This window comes from Paroedura picta, chromosome 2, assembly GCF_049243985.1.
Source record: "Paroedura picta isolate Pp20150507F chromosome 2, Ppicta_v3.0, whole genome shotgun sequence".
NCBI classification, from domain to species: Eukaryota; Metazoa; Chordata; class Lepidosauria; order Squamata; family Gekkonidae; genus Paroedura; species Paroedura picta.
In genome coordinates, this window is record NC_135370.1 from 95,585,542 (window position 1) to 95,602,357 (window position 16,816).

Here is a 16,816-nt window from a genome sequence, read left to right on the forward strand (position 1 = left end):
CTTATGCATGGCATCTCTGACATAGTTAAGCTTAATGATCAGCCATGCCAAACCAGAGTGTGTCTTATCTACCACATAGATACCAAAGAATAATTAACCTCAGGCATCTCTTCTATGTTTTTTGTGTTAACCAGCCATATCAAATATGCATGAAGATCCAGCTTTAAAAAAAACATTCATTAAAAAAACAAAGCAACACCACCAAACATGAACCTTGTAATCTAAGCAATGTAGGGCAGCGGTCCCCAACCTTTTCCTGGTTGAGGACTGCTTCCGGGGGTGGGGGAGAGCCGGCGGCCCGGGCACCGCGCACGCATAGCAGTGCCATGCAAATGCCCATGCATGGAGCTGCCACACATGCACGTTTGTGTATGCCGGGGGCGTTTGCATGCCAGCGGCCGCGCCTGCCTCTCCCCCCACTGCAGCGAGAAGCTTGCCAGGCTGCAAGCAAAGCGACCGCTTTGGCAGCTGCTTTGCTCACAGCCCGGCAAGCTTCTTGCTGCGAGGGGTGGGGAAGAGGCAGGTACGGCTGCTGCCGGCCCGGTACCAAGGCCTTCGTGGCCCAGTACCATGCCCTGGACCGGGGGTTGACGAACCCCGATTCAGATGGGTAACCATGTTGGTCTCAAACAACAGAACAAAGTTTAGTTCCAGTGGCACTTTTAAGACCAATGAAGTTGTCTTCAAGGTATACGTTTCTGGGTATAAGCATGCACATAAAAACTTATACTCAGAATTAAACTTTGTTGGTCTTAAAAGTGCTATGACTCAAACTATGTTATAATATAGGATAATGTATTCATTTTTGTTTCTAAACAAATTCAAGTGAAAATAAAGAGGGGTCAATTTCATTTAATTCTGTATAGTTGCTAGTTTTTAGATTAAAATAGTTCAGAAAAATTCAGTGTAGTTGCAGCCAATTCTTCAATCTTTTAAAACATTATGTTTTATTTATTTTTCTCTTTCCTAGAGTACATTTACAAGCAATAGACAAAAGAAGCTCTGAATTCTCACCTAAGCTGTGATATGTCCAGTTTAAATAATTGAATATTATGCTAATTCAGATTTTGCACTTAGAAATACTTTGTCCATGCAATTGACTAATCCTTGTTGAACTTAATGGAAATTGCAGTTACATTATTTATACATGATGTATCTCAAAGTAACAAAAACTATTTAATCCAGATGGCCATTTCACACTTTCTGCAAAAGAAAACCCAAATTTGCCATCAAGCCTCACAGAGCTTCTCTCTGTTTAACTCATTCTTTCGCTAGCTTCCCTCCAGCTCACCTACAAGAGGGTTATGGACCTCTCTTAGGTCCTGTCATACAGCTGGAAAAAACTGGGCTTAATCCTTTATACAAAGTTCTCAGTGTATTTTATTTAAAACAAAGCATATAAATACTGCTTTGGTATTTATCCATTCAGAACATTTAAAGAATATTGAGAAGGGTTTATTTATTCAGGAGAATAAGGCGCAACACCACAAACTGATACTATTAACAAGCACAAAGTTTGTAATTTGCTAAATCTGAAAAAAGTCTTTTAGCATAACAAGAAGTTCATGGGTTAACTCAAGGGTACAAAGCAAAAAATGTAAAAAGCAAGAATGGGTTTAATTTTGCTATGAAATAAAAATAAAACTGTGTGTGCATTTGGGCACAACAGTGACCTTGAATACACATCACCAAAAAATTGACTCAAACATTTGATTATTTTAGCAACTGGTCAGAGGGAGACATTATTATTTGAATAAATGGTTTCCACAAAAAGAAAATTCAAATATGTATTTTCTTTTGCTTGGCAACTTTCCAGTACTTCACAATGGATCTTTTTTTTTTAAGTGAACAGAATTCTAATATAAATTCTGGAGTAATTTCATTGCAGCCCATGCTGCTACTCTAAGTTTAAAGAATCTGGCTCACTGTGATTAAAATCAATAGAGCGCATCATTTGATGATACCATTTTTCAAGAAAAGGTAATAAGCCTGAGGCATGCTATTATTAGATTACACATTTTCATTGACAGGTTGAAAGGCTTAAAAGGCGATTGAGAATGTGGAAGATTTCGTTTTCAAAGAAAGAGGATTCATTTCCTCATTCAAAAGGACATCACCATGTCATTTCTTCCAAGTTAAAAAAGTTTGTCCTTTGTTGCAAGAAAGTTAACTAGAAAATTACTTTTCTATATCTTATAATTAAAAAAAAAACCTTATTTGCCAGTTATGGTTTAGATTATTTTTCAACAATGCAGAACATCATTTGCACATGTATCTAATTCTGAACATGGCTCTAGATGCAGTTTGTTAAATCCACAGATTAGAGCCATGTACACATGAGGGAAATCTTTCTAAAAACTAGGGGGACCTGAATATACAGGAAAATCTGAAATTGTAAAACAATAGAGGAGAAAAAATTAAAATGTTTTAAAATGCCAAGATCTGACAGGATTTTTTCAAGGCATCTCAGCAACCATTCTAGATTACTTTAGCAACTCTTGTAATCCAAAATGGCTGCTATAGCTTCACAACAACACTAAACGTAATTTGGGGAAAGAGATGAACAGGCAGATAAAACAAGACCAAGAAAGAGAAAAAGATGGCATCAAGTAACAAAAACTATTTAATCCAGAAGAAGGAAATAAAAATGGAGCAGACAGAAATGGAGACTATAAGAAGTCAAGAAAGCAGGAGGAAACAGAAAAGTTTAAAGATGAAGGAGGTATAGGAGGAAATGTGGCAGATTTCAGGGATGAAACTAGTACTTTCCAGGGCTAGGAAGAGAGGGAAGAAAGGAACCAAGAAAAGGAGCCAAATTCTGGGTGCAGTGATAGGCAGGGAACAACAAAACTAGATAAAAGTAGGAAGATGATTCATTTCCTCATTCAAGGCATCCCAATGTCATTTCTTCAAAGTTAAAAAGTCTGTAAGAAAGTTAGCTATAAAATTACTTTTCTGTATCTTACAAACTAAAAAAACTTGTTTGCCAGCTATGGTTATATTATTTTTCTACAATGCACAACATTGTATGAACATAAGAAATATGAACCATTGTATCTAATTCTGAACATTCACATATAGGACAGTTAAGTTTGAGATTTAAGCATTTGGGTTCCCCTTCATCCATTCCTGTTCCTCCAAAACATCCATTCCTGTTCCACAGATACAATTGTCCATTGCATGCATTAAATAAGCCAAGCACTAGATTCCACAAAATCAACTTTTATGTGAACACTCAATCTATATCTTAGCAAAGAATTTTATTTTTTAAACTGACACCATCAATATCAGGGGCTGCTATGCAACACAGTATAATGATTAGCCTCCTCCGTGAGCCCTCCTGCAGCTGTCCCTTACATCCCCACCTATGACAGGAAGCCATTGCTTCCATAAAAACAAGACTGCCCTGTTTTAAAGAGTTAGTGCAGTACTATCTAACGGCAGAGAATTGAGTTGGAAAGACATATCTTCCCTACTGAGAAGAATGATTGGCAGACTGGCTCTTGCTGTGATAACATTACAGACCAAAAGCTCCTTGCCTAAATACTGTCTTAGCTCACAGCTCAGATCTAAGACCTTGATATTGGGTCTGTTCCTGTTCCTGGCATCTGCTTTTTTTCTGAACACCTGGTGCCTGATCCCTTGACCTGACTGACGTTAAATCAGAAATACCCCTATTATTGTCTCCTTGTTTTAGCTCATTTATTCTTAACCCACTAACACCAAGGCATTTCTTGTCATGAAACTGTAACACAGTGCCAGTAATTCATCCTTGCCACACCCAGTTTTGACCCTGGACTGAATATCACTACCTCAATTTTAGGCAGATATATGATACTATGTGATACACTATATGATAGCGGGTGCATTGTATTATGTTATAGTATCTACAATATCTATCTATTTGTTATTGATAATTCACCTTTCTCACTTGACTCAAAGCAGATTAGACAGAGTGAATCTGTTCCTTTCCTTTATTAATAATAAGCTTATTCGGCCTGAAATCTTGAGCCATACAATAAAATCATAGTTCAAATATCAGTAACAATGACAGAAAGATGATAAAGAATGTTATGCCGCTAGTAAAATTGGAAGATTGTCACATTAATACCTAGCAGAAAGGTGTCTCAGAAATATTATCATAGACAAGAATTTGCCACAGATTATGTAACTGCAAGACTAACATCAGCAAACCAAATGGAAACTACCTGTGGTTCAAGGGCAAGTTTGTACTTGCTCAAAATGGGGGAAAGGAGACCTGCAGGGGGGCACAGAGTGAAAACCTCAGTCAACAGATGGGACAATCAATAAACAATGCAACAGAATCAGAGTTGTAGAACCAACCAGAAGTCTTTAAAAAGAACTGAAGCAAAGCATAAGTATTACATTAAATGATGCCAAATCTGATAGTAGGATACTAGTTTCAGCAAGTCATACAGAGTAGTACTGACCACAGTCCCTAATAATTTCTCCAAGTAACTTTGTGAATCTATTGCCTGTGTAAAAAAGCCCTCAAATAATTCCTTTTTGCAGTTTGTGAAAAGCCAGGAAAGTAGAAGCCTTCCTGTCTCGCTCAGGCAGGCCATTCCATAAGGTGAGGGGTACAACAGAGAAGGCACATTTACAGAGAGTTGTTGATTTTGCACATTTGCCTTCCTCTGAGGAGTGCAGAATGTTGTTTCCTCCCTCTGTAAACTTCACAATAGCCCTGTTTGCTACTTTGGGCTGACAGACAGCCACTAACCCAATGTTACCTAGCAAGCTTCACAGTAGTGTTGACATTTGAATCCCGATCTCCTACATCCTAGTCCATCTCTCCAACCACTAAACTACATTAGCTTCAACAATGCAGTGGGTTATCAATTGAGTAGTGGAGGTTTTGCAGTATGAACAGAACATAATGTCTATTGTGTGTTTGTATATTTTTATTGTATGTATTTGTATGCTCTTCTCACTGAGACTTAAGGTGAACAACACAGTACAAGTCAATGCAATCAACAGTGTGAAGCATCTAATAATATAATAAGTGTAGTAGAACTGACTTGTAGTGAAATAACGGATGGCATTCTGTTGTATGTCATGTGTAAGAGACCAGACATTTTCTGTGATGATACCTTGATTTCAAAAGGCCCCTTAAAGCTTGGCTAGTACCTACTTCACTTGCTTTTGGTGCCAAGTTAAAACACAACTTTTAATTAGGCTTTTAATTAGGGGTGTTATCACATCCACTTTTTAATAGTCTGCTTCTATAGTATGGAAAGTTTTTATGCTGCTCATGTCTAATAGTTTGTGTTTTAGTGGCTTGTGCTTTAGTACTGTATGTTTTAATGGTAAGCCACCTTGAGCTGGACTCTGAAGAGGTGGCAAAGAATATTCTAAATAAACAGAGTTTCATATGGAGATGTGTAATGGGAGTGCTGGATGGCGGATGATGTAAACTTTAGATGAAAACTTTAATGATATATTCATCCCAGCTAGTTAGAATGTCCATAACATTCCATGACATCCCAACAACTCAACCGATCATTACTATGACCACACGGTTATCACAGAATCCCTGAGAAGAATTATAATAAAAGAACTTCATGAAAACAAAAATAAAGGTCAATTTGTTCCTCCTGATGTTCATGGCCCAAAAAAACCCTTAATATAAGAAACTCTGATAGTACAGAACAGTTTTAAAATTTCTGTAGAAATTGTACACAAATTAAATAAGTATAATTCAGCAGCTTCGTCAAAGATCGAAGAAACCCTGAGACTGCATTGGGATATTAAGTCCCTCTTCAATTACTCTTCTGGAATAACTTCGTTGTTTCACTTTCCATTCCCTTTAAATAAACCTGTATGTCATTTTTATTTGGCTAATTAACTGTTATGCAGTTGGTTCTTTGTAACTTAATGCTGCTATTGCTAGCCACCTTGAGTCTAAGGAGATAAATTTTTACTTATTTAAAATTTATTTTAAATATTTATATGCTACCTTTCCACCCAACTAGGGTATGCAAGGAGGAATATATTTGGAATAAATAAACTATGTTTAGAGTTAAAAGAAACCTAGATATATGTTGGTGCCAATGTCCTTGAGACATGTTCAACATTTAAAAACTGGAATTTTTGCCTTTACCAACATAAATAAAACAAAATGCATGACCTCGAGGAACATAACATTCCAAGTGACAAACAAATGTTACCCAAGGAGAGCTAAAAGTAATGCTAACCGTCTACCTACCCACTATCTGCTTCAAAATCCATAATGTCTGACATGTGTCCAACACATGCCAATATTATAAGAACAATGAACAAGCTTTTAGTTATGTTAGCTACAAGTTCAGTCTATAGCAAGAGTCCAATGAACTATTAAAGCAATCAGGAATATTACAGAGACATCAAGATTTATTTACATAATTTAAGTAATTTCTGGTGACATTCCATGTACAAATTAAGAACTGAGTAATAATAAATTGTTATTGTCACTGTTTTCATTTTCTACAGCTGAATATCTGAAGTATTCTTACTGACTTTACAGTCATGGCCTCTTTGTTTTGGATGCAAAATGCAAAAATTGAACTGAAATTGTCCAGAACTATGAACACTCTTTATATCTAAATCCTAACAAAAGAAAAAAATAGGTTTCAAAAATAAAACAGTTTCTATTTGCTGAACACCAAAGGGAAGATAAACTTCTAGAAATCTATTACTAAAACTTATTATTAAAAATAAAATTCTTACCTGATTTACTTTAGGATGGCCATACAAAAGCAGGCAATATAACAGCAAAACTTCTCTACCACCTTTAGCAAAAAATAAATAAATGGCAAAGTTTGACTGTAAAGTTTTATCTTTCTGCGTACTGTTGGCAAAACAGCAAGTCAAGACAGAGAATGAAGAACATATGTTAAACTCATATGATACATGCTCATATTTTAAACTCATATGATACAGGTTTTTACTAGCTACTAACCCAAGCTGTAAAAATAATTGGTAGGGCACAGCAGAGATTGAGACCCAAGAGAAGTGGAAGCAAAATAGGACTTGATTCCACACCAAAGAATCCCATTTCCAAGGACAACAAAGGCCAAGCCTGTACAAGTAAAACGCTAATCCTTAACTAAGGAAGCTGCTACTTAATGCTTAATAAAGCTAAGAATATTAACTATATAATATACACTACAGTTGGAATTGAAAATTAAAGGGATCTGTTCAGTCTTTTTTAAAAGCAACAAAAACTCATATTACTATCATCCTTCTACAGAAAGCTGCAGTGGGAATACTGGCTGGCATAGGTTGCAGAGACCATATCACTCCAGTCTTGTAATATCTGCACTGGTTTCCAATTTCGAAGAGGCAGAGGAACTAGAGATCAAATTGCCAACATATGCTGAATCATGGAGAAAGCTAGGGAGTTCCAGAAGAACATCTACTTCTGCTTCATTGACTATGCTAAAGCCTTTGATTGTGTGGAGCACAACAAATTGTGGCAAATTCTTAAAGAGATGGGAATACCAGAGCATCTTATTTGTATCTTGAGAAACCTATATGCAAGTCAAGAAGCAACAGTGAGAACCGGGCATAGAATCACTGATTGGTTCAAAATGGAGAAAGGAGTTCGGCAAGTCTGTACACTGTCGCCTTGCCTATTAAAATTGCATGCGGAGCACATCATGAGAAAGGCGGGGTTAGATGAGTCATAAATTGGGATCATGATTGCAGGGAGAAATATCAACAACCTCAGATATGCAGATGACACCACTCTAATGGCAGAAAGTGAAGAGGAACTAAAGAGCCTGTTGATGCGGGTGAAGGAGGAGAGTGCAAAAGTAGGCTTGAAACTCAACATCAAGAAAACAAAGATCATGGCATCCGACCCTCTCAATTCCTGGCAAATAGATGGGGAAGAAATGGAGGTAGTGACAGATTTTATTTTCCTGGGCTCCAAGATCACTGCAGATGGGGACTGCAGCAAAGAAATTAAAAGACGGTTGCTCTTGGGGAGGAAAGCTATGGCAAATCTATACAGCATCCTATGGTCTTCCCAGTTGCAATGTATGGCTTTGAAAGTTGGACCATAAGGAAGGCCGAGCATCAAAGAATTGACGCTTTTGAACTCTAATGCTGGAGAAGACTCTTGCGAGTCCCTTGGACTGGAAGGCGAACAAACCGGTCAGTCCTAGAGGAGATCAGCCCTGACTGCTCCTTAGAAGGCCAGATCCTGAAAATGAAACTCAAATACTTTGGCCACCTCATGAGAAGGAAGGACTCCCTGGAGAAGAGCCTAATGCTGGGAGCGATTGAGGGCAAAAGAAGAAGGGGACAACAGAGAATGAGGTGGCTGGATGGAGTCATTGAAGCAGTAGGTACAAACTTAAATGGACTCTGGGGAATGGTAGAGGACAGGAAGGCCTGGAGGATCATTGTCCATGGGGTCACATTGGGTCAGACACGACTTCGCGCATAACAACAACAACAACTGGCTCCTATTACAAGGAATGTATATATTTCCATTAATGTTATAATAAATTCATGGATGTTACTGGCACAACATAGTAAACTGCCGTGTCATAGAACATGAATAATTTAAACATCTTGGTTAACACAGGTATTATCAGAATTTTGAAAGCCAGTTTCATTTTAAGTGATTCTGACAAGGGCTGGTGCAGACATAATGTGTTAAAAGGGCAGGGGCTGGGTGACACAACATGTGGAATCCTGTAATTTATTCTGGTCTGTTATCAACAGGCTTTTACCACAGTCAAGGGTCGCTTATAGTAGCGGTCCCCAACCTTTCTCAGGTCAGGGACCGCCTTCGGGGTGAGGGGAGAGCCGACGGGCCGGGTGCTGTGAAAACGCAAACGTGCAGTTGCAGAACATGCACGTTTTCACCACCAGTTGGCACTAACGCGCATGCACGCAGTTGCCATGCATGTGTGTTTTCACCACCAGGGGGGCACTAAAGCGCATGCGCGGCAACTCCGCGCATGCGCTTTTGCGTCGCCGGCATGTTGGCGGCTGTGCCTGCCTCTTCCCTTCCTTCTCACTGCGAGCGGGGGGAGGCAGGCGCGGCTGCCGGCGGCCCGGCACCGGGCCGTGGACTAGGGGTTGATGACCCCCGGCTTATAGGATTCCACACTTCACCCTTTCAACAGAAATCCCAGTGTTATGTCTGGCTTTTAATGTGGGGTTAGAAATGTCCCTGGGCTTGCATTAACCATGGTTTAACATCAATGCTGGCTCAACATTAATTAGAAAATTAATAAAGTAAACAAATAAACATGGACAAAATTTTTAAATTTAACTTTAATGACAACATTCTTAAATAGGTATATACAATGTTATGAAAACCAAGAACTAGGGTACTTCTTATGAACTGCTAGAGTATTCTCCACACTCCTATATCATGAACTAGCACACAATCAGAGCTAGACAGACCGATAACATGACTTTGTATATTACTTCTCCATATGCTCAGGTTGCCCACCAAACTCCCTCAGAGTGACACATACTGTTCTTTACATGTTCCTTTTCAAATTCATAAAGTCTCTCGCAGATTTATTGCCTGTACTCTGGAAGAGGGTATGACAAGTTCCCTAAACTGCAATCATTCATGCAACAGTGTTCCATAATGGATTGAGAAGTGTTTCCTCAAACATGTTGAGAGGTCTTGTGATAGGGAAAATATTAATAATTGGGAAATTATCATCTCATGCAGCACAGTATAAAGGTAAGGGTAGTTTGGAGATTTTCTTTTAAACCTCACAAAAAAAATATTGGAATGCAACTTCCAGAGGACTTCTGGCTACATCTGTGATATCTGAAAGACTATGTCCCAACCAGCGGTCAATCAAAGAAACTCACTGGAAATGTCTCCATGGCTTTGATGGGCTAGCTTTGAGAAGGGACGCTTGCATTTGTTATATCATTGGTTATTACAACATGTTTAAAAGTACTAGATATGTTAAAGTTAGTCAAAACATACAGAAGAAGGATTAAAAAAGAGCCTATATGATTTTGAAACCTGTAATATAAGAATCAAGGGAATCATATTTTATGAAGCAAATATTCTCAATTTTGCTATGTCTTCCTGAAATTTTTGCTTATACATAAATACTGTTGTGATGGCAACTGAGAGACATAATTTTTTTTTAAATCACAAAATCATCCCAATGGCAAATTCTTCCCTACTCTGTCCAAGCAGCATTCCTCTATAGCATTAAATGCTATTGCTAGATGATAAAATTATGTCAATGGTATCCATAAATCTTCAGCAAATGTCATATGTAAACTCAACATAAGAAACTTTTCCTATATATAATGTGATAAGACTGGGGTAATAAGATCAGGTCCTCCCCCTTCCTTTTGTAATCGGTATCTCCCCCCTCCCCCCGGGCCAACATTGCCTAGTGACACCTACTTGAATATTGCAACTGTGAACAGAAGAGTCGAGGCGTTAGAGGATAAAAACTGTTGCCGCCATCCGTTGTACAGTTTTTGTCAGCAAGGTGGTATAGTCTTGCTGGTTGTATGGGGATACCAACTTGTCAATAGGAATTTCACTGGAAACTTACCAAAAGCCTTACTGAAATCTTCTTCAAATGCACCATGATGTTGTGAGGAAGTAGGGAAAATACCACTTGCCTCCAACATTGAACAATGAAAGGGTTTCAATTTCAAGGACATAATTTTCTTCCACAAGAAAATGACAAGATGACATAGCCTATTAAAATCATATAGCAGGGCTGCACACCATCAGTATTTAGCAATTTAATTCAGAATTTATTGTGCTGGATATTAACTCAAAATGTTATTACATATTCTAATGAAAGGACAAACGCTCCTTATCCATTCCCTTTGGAAGGATCGTTAAAACAGCCCTTTGTATCTTGCCTTACTAATAATTCTATTCTATAGTTTTTTCTGTAAATGTAAGATAACACAAGAACTATTGTCCAGGTAGGTTTTCATTTCAGCTACTGCCTAACATGAGGCAGATTCCCATCTTTCTATATCTTGTGCCTGTTGCTCTTAAAGCTCCAGGATACACATAAAGCACATCAGTGCACAGGGAAATTTCAACACAAGAAAAATCTACTCAATCTCAAAACAGATTCAAGGACTATATGAGTCACTGAAATAATGTGTCACTAACTTCAGCAAATGAACAGCTTTGAAAATTAAAAACATAGGCTACACACAGTTACTATTTCTCATTCAACGTTTCCCAGCTTAAAATTATAATAAAGCTCTCAAAAAGACAAAATACCTCAAATAGTATGAAAATACTATGCTAAAATGAAAGATCTGGAAAATTAAGCTCATACAATACTTAGAAACATAGGAATTCTAATGCAAAAGAGACCAAGTATGAGATCTTAGCAATCTTATAAGATCTTAGTAATCTTATACAAGCCCTATGAAGATAGGTTGAGGTACTTGGGAATGTTCAGCCTGGAGAAAAGGAGGTTGAGAGGGGACATGATAGCCCTCTTTAAGTATTTGAAAGGTTGTCACTTGGAGGAGGGCAGGATGCTGTTCCCGTTGGCTGCAGAAGAAAGGACGCACAGTAATGGGTTTAAACTACAAGTACAATGATATATATAGAGCCTCTTGTGGCGCAAAGTGGTAAAGCAGCAGAAATGTTGTCTGAAAGCTTTGCCCACGAGGCTGGGAGTTCAATCCCAGCAGCCGGCTCAAGGTCGACTCAGTCTTTCCGAGGTCGGTAAAATGAGTACCCAGCTTGCTGGGGGGTAAACGGTAATGACTGAGGAAGGCACTGGCAAACCACCCCGTATTGAGTCTGCAATGAAAACGCTAGAGGGAGTCACCCCAAGGGTCAGACATGACTCGGTGCTTGCACAGGGGATACCTTTACCTTTACAATGATATAGGCTAGATATCAGGGGGAATTTTTTTTTTCAGAGTCAGAGTAGTTCAGCAGTGGAATAGGCTGCCTAAGGAGGTGGTGAGCTCCCTCTCACTGGCAGTCTTCAAGCAAAGGTTGGATACACACTTTTCTTGGATGCTGTAGAATGCTTTGGGCTGATCCTGTGTTGAGCAGGTGGTTGGACTAGATGGCCTGTATGGCCCCTTCCAACTCTATGATTCTGTGATTCTGTGACTCTGTCACCACTAGGCATAATGGAAATGACATACCAATGCATTAAATCACTACTGGAAATCATATAATTAGTTTGCAGGGCCACTGAGCCTCAGCAATAAACTTTTTTCTCATAGAGCATGGGCTGGACTTCAAATCAAGAGTAAGTCAAAAATTATTACTTCTATGAGTGGTGCTACAGCCACAATGATTCTTCTTTACAGTTCTTCCACCTTTTGGCAACCATCTCCATTTGCTGCAAGCCAGTGGTAACAAGGGATTAATTTACAAAATGAATAAATTATTCAGGAACTTATTTTCAGGGTAGGTTCATATAAATTGAGAGCAATGAAATTTGTTTTCAGAATTTTTGTGTGATTCACTGGAGAGAGCTTCAGGTATAGTCAGTCTTAATGTCCATAGCGATTTATGGACATGTAAGTCATTGTATGCAGAGCAGACTGGTATGTATACTTAACTACCAGGCTTTTATTAATTAATTTATTTGATTTGTATACTGCCGCTCCCAGCAAGCTGGCTTGCTGCAGTTCACAGTAATCTTTAAATAGGACAGGGTCCTATTAAATAAAAGAGTAAGGCCACCTGGGGAGGAGTTAGGGCGGGCCCTGTCCAGGATAAAAACTCAGAGGGCCCAATCAGGAGCCGCGAAGCAGCCCCTGATTGGGCCCTCCGAGTGTCCATCCAGGGCCAAGCAGCCAATGGGGAGGCGCGCAAAGTGGCCCCTCACCAGGACAGACCAAAATTCCATTCACCCAGCCCAGTCTGGCTGCCAGTCTGCTCCTGACCACCAAAGGGAGAGGATGTCAGTAGGGCTGCCAACGGGGATGAGAACAGAGGCTTGGACAGGCTGCGCCAGCCCTTTTCGCCCCAAGGCTGTCCTAACTGTCATGTCCAACTGTAAATTGCCTCAGAACCCTGACAGAGCTGGCAGGAGGCTGCAGAGGGCTCCCCCTCCCCCTCCCCCCCTCCAGGCCTGCTGCAAGGGAGCCTCTGACAGGCCCTGACTGAGGGAAGGAGGCCTTTCCAAGAGCAACGCAGGTGAGGGCCTTCCTTTTGAGGGGGGGGGGACTTTCCCCTTCTGCCAAACAGTTGCCTGACAGGGAGGCTACAGAAAAGCCCCTTCTCACTTAAAATACTGCTCTGGCCGGGGGTTAGACACAGCCAAGCCATGTGTCTTTCTTCTTTGCAACTCTCTGCAGATTTGAGGCCACTGCACACCGTTATTCTGCAGAGGAAGCTGGCTCTTTTGTCTCCTGTTTCATCTGCACAACAACCCTGTGCAGTAGGCCTCAAGTCAAGTGAACAGGGTTGTGGTAGAGAAGAAACATTTAAGGCTTCCCACACAGGTTGTTGTTGAACAACCTGTGTGGGAAGCCTTAAATGTTTCTTCTCTACCACAACCCTGTTCAAAGTAGCCCTTTCTGCCTGGGGAGCTGATCTTTATACTCTGCAGGTGAGCTGTAATTCCAGGAGCTCTCCAGGCCACACCTGTAGGTTGGCTACCCCTGGGTTGGAAATATTCCTGGAGGTTTGGAGGTGGGACTTCAAAATCGTACAATGCCTCAGAGTCCAGCCTTCAAAGGAGACATTTTTGCCTGCAGTTGGTAGGGAGTGGTGCAGGAGTGTCCCTACTGTGGGTTATGGGTTATGGCCAGCCCTTATCAGCAACTGTTTGTATTCTGGGTCGCAGACAGGCAGACCAGCATCAGTCCTGTGAGTCTGGAAAGTGCAGGAAGATCTAAATAAATATTTACAGCCTGAAACTAAATAGAGAACAAGTAAATGTCTGGAGACACATCATCACTGAAATAGTAACTGGCAAATATCCTTGGCCTGGCAAATAAAAAACCAGTATTAAAAACCTTACTAAGGTCAAGACTGCTGTGCACAGACAGTCTTCCTCTTAGGGTTGCCAGCTTCCCCGTGAGGCTCGCTACCCCACCTCCCTCATGGGGAGTCTGCTATGGGGACAGAAGGGGAAGACGATTAGAAAATGCTTTGAGACACCTGAGGCCTGCTGGGTCACTGCAGCCCATTCCCAGTTCTCTCAGATCTCTCACAACCCTACATACCTCACAGGTTGACTATTGTGGAGAGACAAATGGAAAAGGTGTTTGTAAACCTCTTTGAGACTCCTTTGGGTAGTAAGCAATAGGCTACAAAAATCCGTTCTTCTAAGGAACAACCATGAAAGAAGCATGTGGGCACATAACATTTTACCAACAGTGAAAATATGGGAGACAGAAGGAACAGGGTGGACACCTGTGTACTGTGACTACCCTATGTGTATTAGGGCAGAGGGACATTTCGGTGAATGTGGCCTAATTCACAAAGAAGGGAAATGACGCAGAACTGGGGGGAATTGGTTGCCATGTAATCTTCCCCTAGGAAGAGTCTCCAGTCTGATTTTCCTTTCACATATCTGAGGACATGGCTCTGGAAAGCTCATCTGTAACCACTATGCCAAAATTCCCAATGGTCAGTCCTCTCCCACATTCAACGAACATTCCACACCACAGGTTCTTGACACCCATATCTCCACACCCATGGCCTCATTTGCCACCATGCCACCACAACCTCCCACACAACACACATGACAACCCCATGCCCTTACAGACTGGACAACTCCTCCCCTTCCTCTTCCCACTGACAAACTCTAGCGCCCGTTGTGTTCTTGGAGACAACGGGCTTTGCCCCTAGTATAACATAAAACAATATCCGATTCTATAAAACCACATAAAATATATACAATAATAACCTAAAACAATTTCCCAAAACTATAAATCTTTAACATGGTGGTAAAATACTAAAAACTCCTGCCCCAGCCATTAGAGTTGGCCCACAGGTGGTGGTAGAAATCAGGGGCAGCTCTAGGCACAGTCTAGCACTGTGCCTGGAAACATTAATATCTGATTTTAAACAGTTCATATGTTTAAATTTGTAGACCACTTTTCACCTTTCATTCACCTTTATTCCTTCTTGTGTTTATCTGCAATGGCTAGTTAGAACACATTTTAGATGACTTTCTTGAATATGGGTACCAGTTTTGGTCCCTGAACAATTTCTCAGTAAGCCAGAATTCTGAATTTCAAACTAAACAAGAAATGTGTGCCAGAGCAAGAACCAACTTCAATACAGATATGCCATTTAATTTCTGGATACTACAATGTTTATCAGTGCTTAAACAGAATAACAGAAAGCTGCACATACCACAGATATGGTGCCTAGTATATACATAATTCTATAGGTTCTGCATGCCGTACTATGTTTACCTTTTTTTAAGTCATATCTGACTTCTAAACTTAATAGCTCTTCCAGGCCCATGATCTACAAATTCCACATATGTCTCTAATTCCTATAGCATCTGTGCTCCCTGTTCCTCCTCTCTGAGCGCCACCTTCACTAGGATTTTATGCACATACCTGCATTATCCATACATTATCCATATTCCATGCTACTGCTTCCTGATTTTTCCAGTTTACTACTTTCTATCTGTTCATCTAAGAAGCCTGAAATCACTGGGTCTCCAGCAATCATGGGCCCATTTCTCCCATCCCAGTACTCCTAAGAGTTGATATCCACACTTCAGAATATCTTCTATTTTGCTTCTTTAGTAACCTATTTCTAATAGTACATTGACCAATTAATGCTGCTTCCCATACACTTATGCAGGATGTCTTCAAGCAGCAGCTGGACAGATACTTATCATGGATGCTTTAAGCTAATCTTGCATTGAGCAGGGAATAAGACTAGATAGCCTGTATGGCCCCTTACAACTCCATGATTCTATGACTATATGTCTTCTTTCTCAGTTTCAGAAATACTCTAGTACCAAATTTCAGAAATCTTTTTTACATAAAGTTCAAGGGATCAGGATAAGACTTAGTTGCCTTCACCATGGTATACATAACCCTACTTCATCAAACACATAACATAGAGAGACATGGACTGATTCAAGCTGAGAAGGCAGTAATGAAATTTGCTCAACCTGGACAGCTGTGTTTTATAAACTGAAATCAAATAGAAGCTTCAAGACTAAAACTGAAACAATTGTAATCTTAACAAATAACTAGCGTGTGCTCTCCATTGAAAGCACCTATGTTAGACAATGAGGTATCTGCCAGATAGGGTAAGTTAAGGGGAAGGGGAAGGGGAAGTTAAAGAAAACAACATACTTTAGAAATGTCTGTAAATCGTGTACATAATCAGCATGAAAATTATTTATATTTCCACACATTATTCTCTCCCCGAAGGGAAATAAATCAAAGCCCTTATCTTTGTAGTTTTATCTGGAACAAAACACTGGGAACAGCAACCTGCTGACCTTTTAATTATCCTCTGAACTTAAACTAAATTGTTTCACATACAAGCCTGTTACATTATAAGAAAAAACCTCCAGAGAAGCTTCACTCAGACACCTAGGATGATCTACAACATAATTTAACACAATGTTGCTAAAAGCAATAAAGAAAATGCTGAAAGCTCCATACCCGGAGAGCTCAACTGAACTGGAGAGCTCATTATGAACCAAGAAATGTGTAGCTAGCTGCAATAAGGATCTAATACAGGGGCAGAAGCCACAATTGATAAGTTTAACTATCTGAAAAGTATTTAACTACTAAAACAAATATTACTTAAATAGTCTTTACCTACTACATTTTTTAAAAACTGTGCATTTTTAAGGAAACATAACTGTCAAGCATA

General features: G+C 39.8%; 1 protein-coding gene across 16 annotated transcripts in view; it reads right to left on the reverse strand.

Annotated features, from left to right (window-relative positions):
- STK33 (serine/threonine kinase 33) overlaps positions 1–16,816 on the reverse strand; it is a 72,887-nt gene that overhangs the window by 39,617 nt on the left and 16,454 nt on the right. For 10 of the 16 annotated variants that reach the window (XM_077321724.1, XM_077321722.1, XM_077321717.1 and 7 more), the window contains one exon: positions 6,730–6,791. The exons of the other annotated variants lie outside the window; for them this stretch is intronic. The gene's annotated coding sequence lies outside the window, so the exon portion shown is untranslated. The remainder of the gene's footprint in view (positions 1–6,729; positions 6,792–16,816) is intronic. 16 annotated transcript variants of the gene reach the window in all.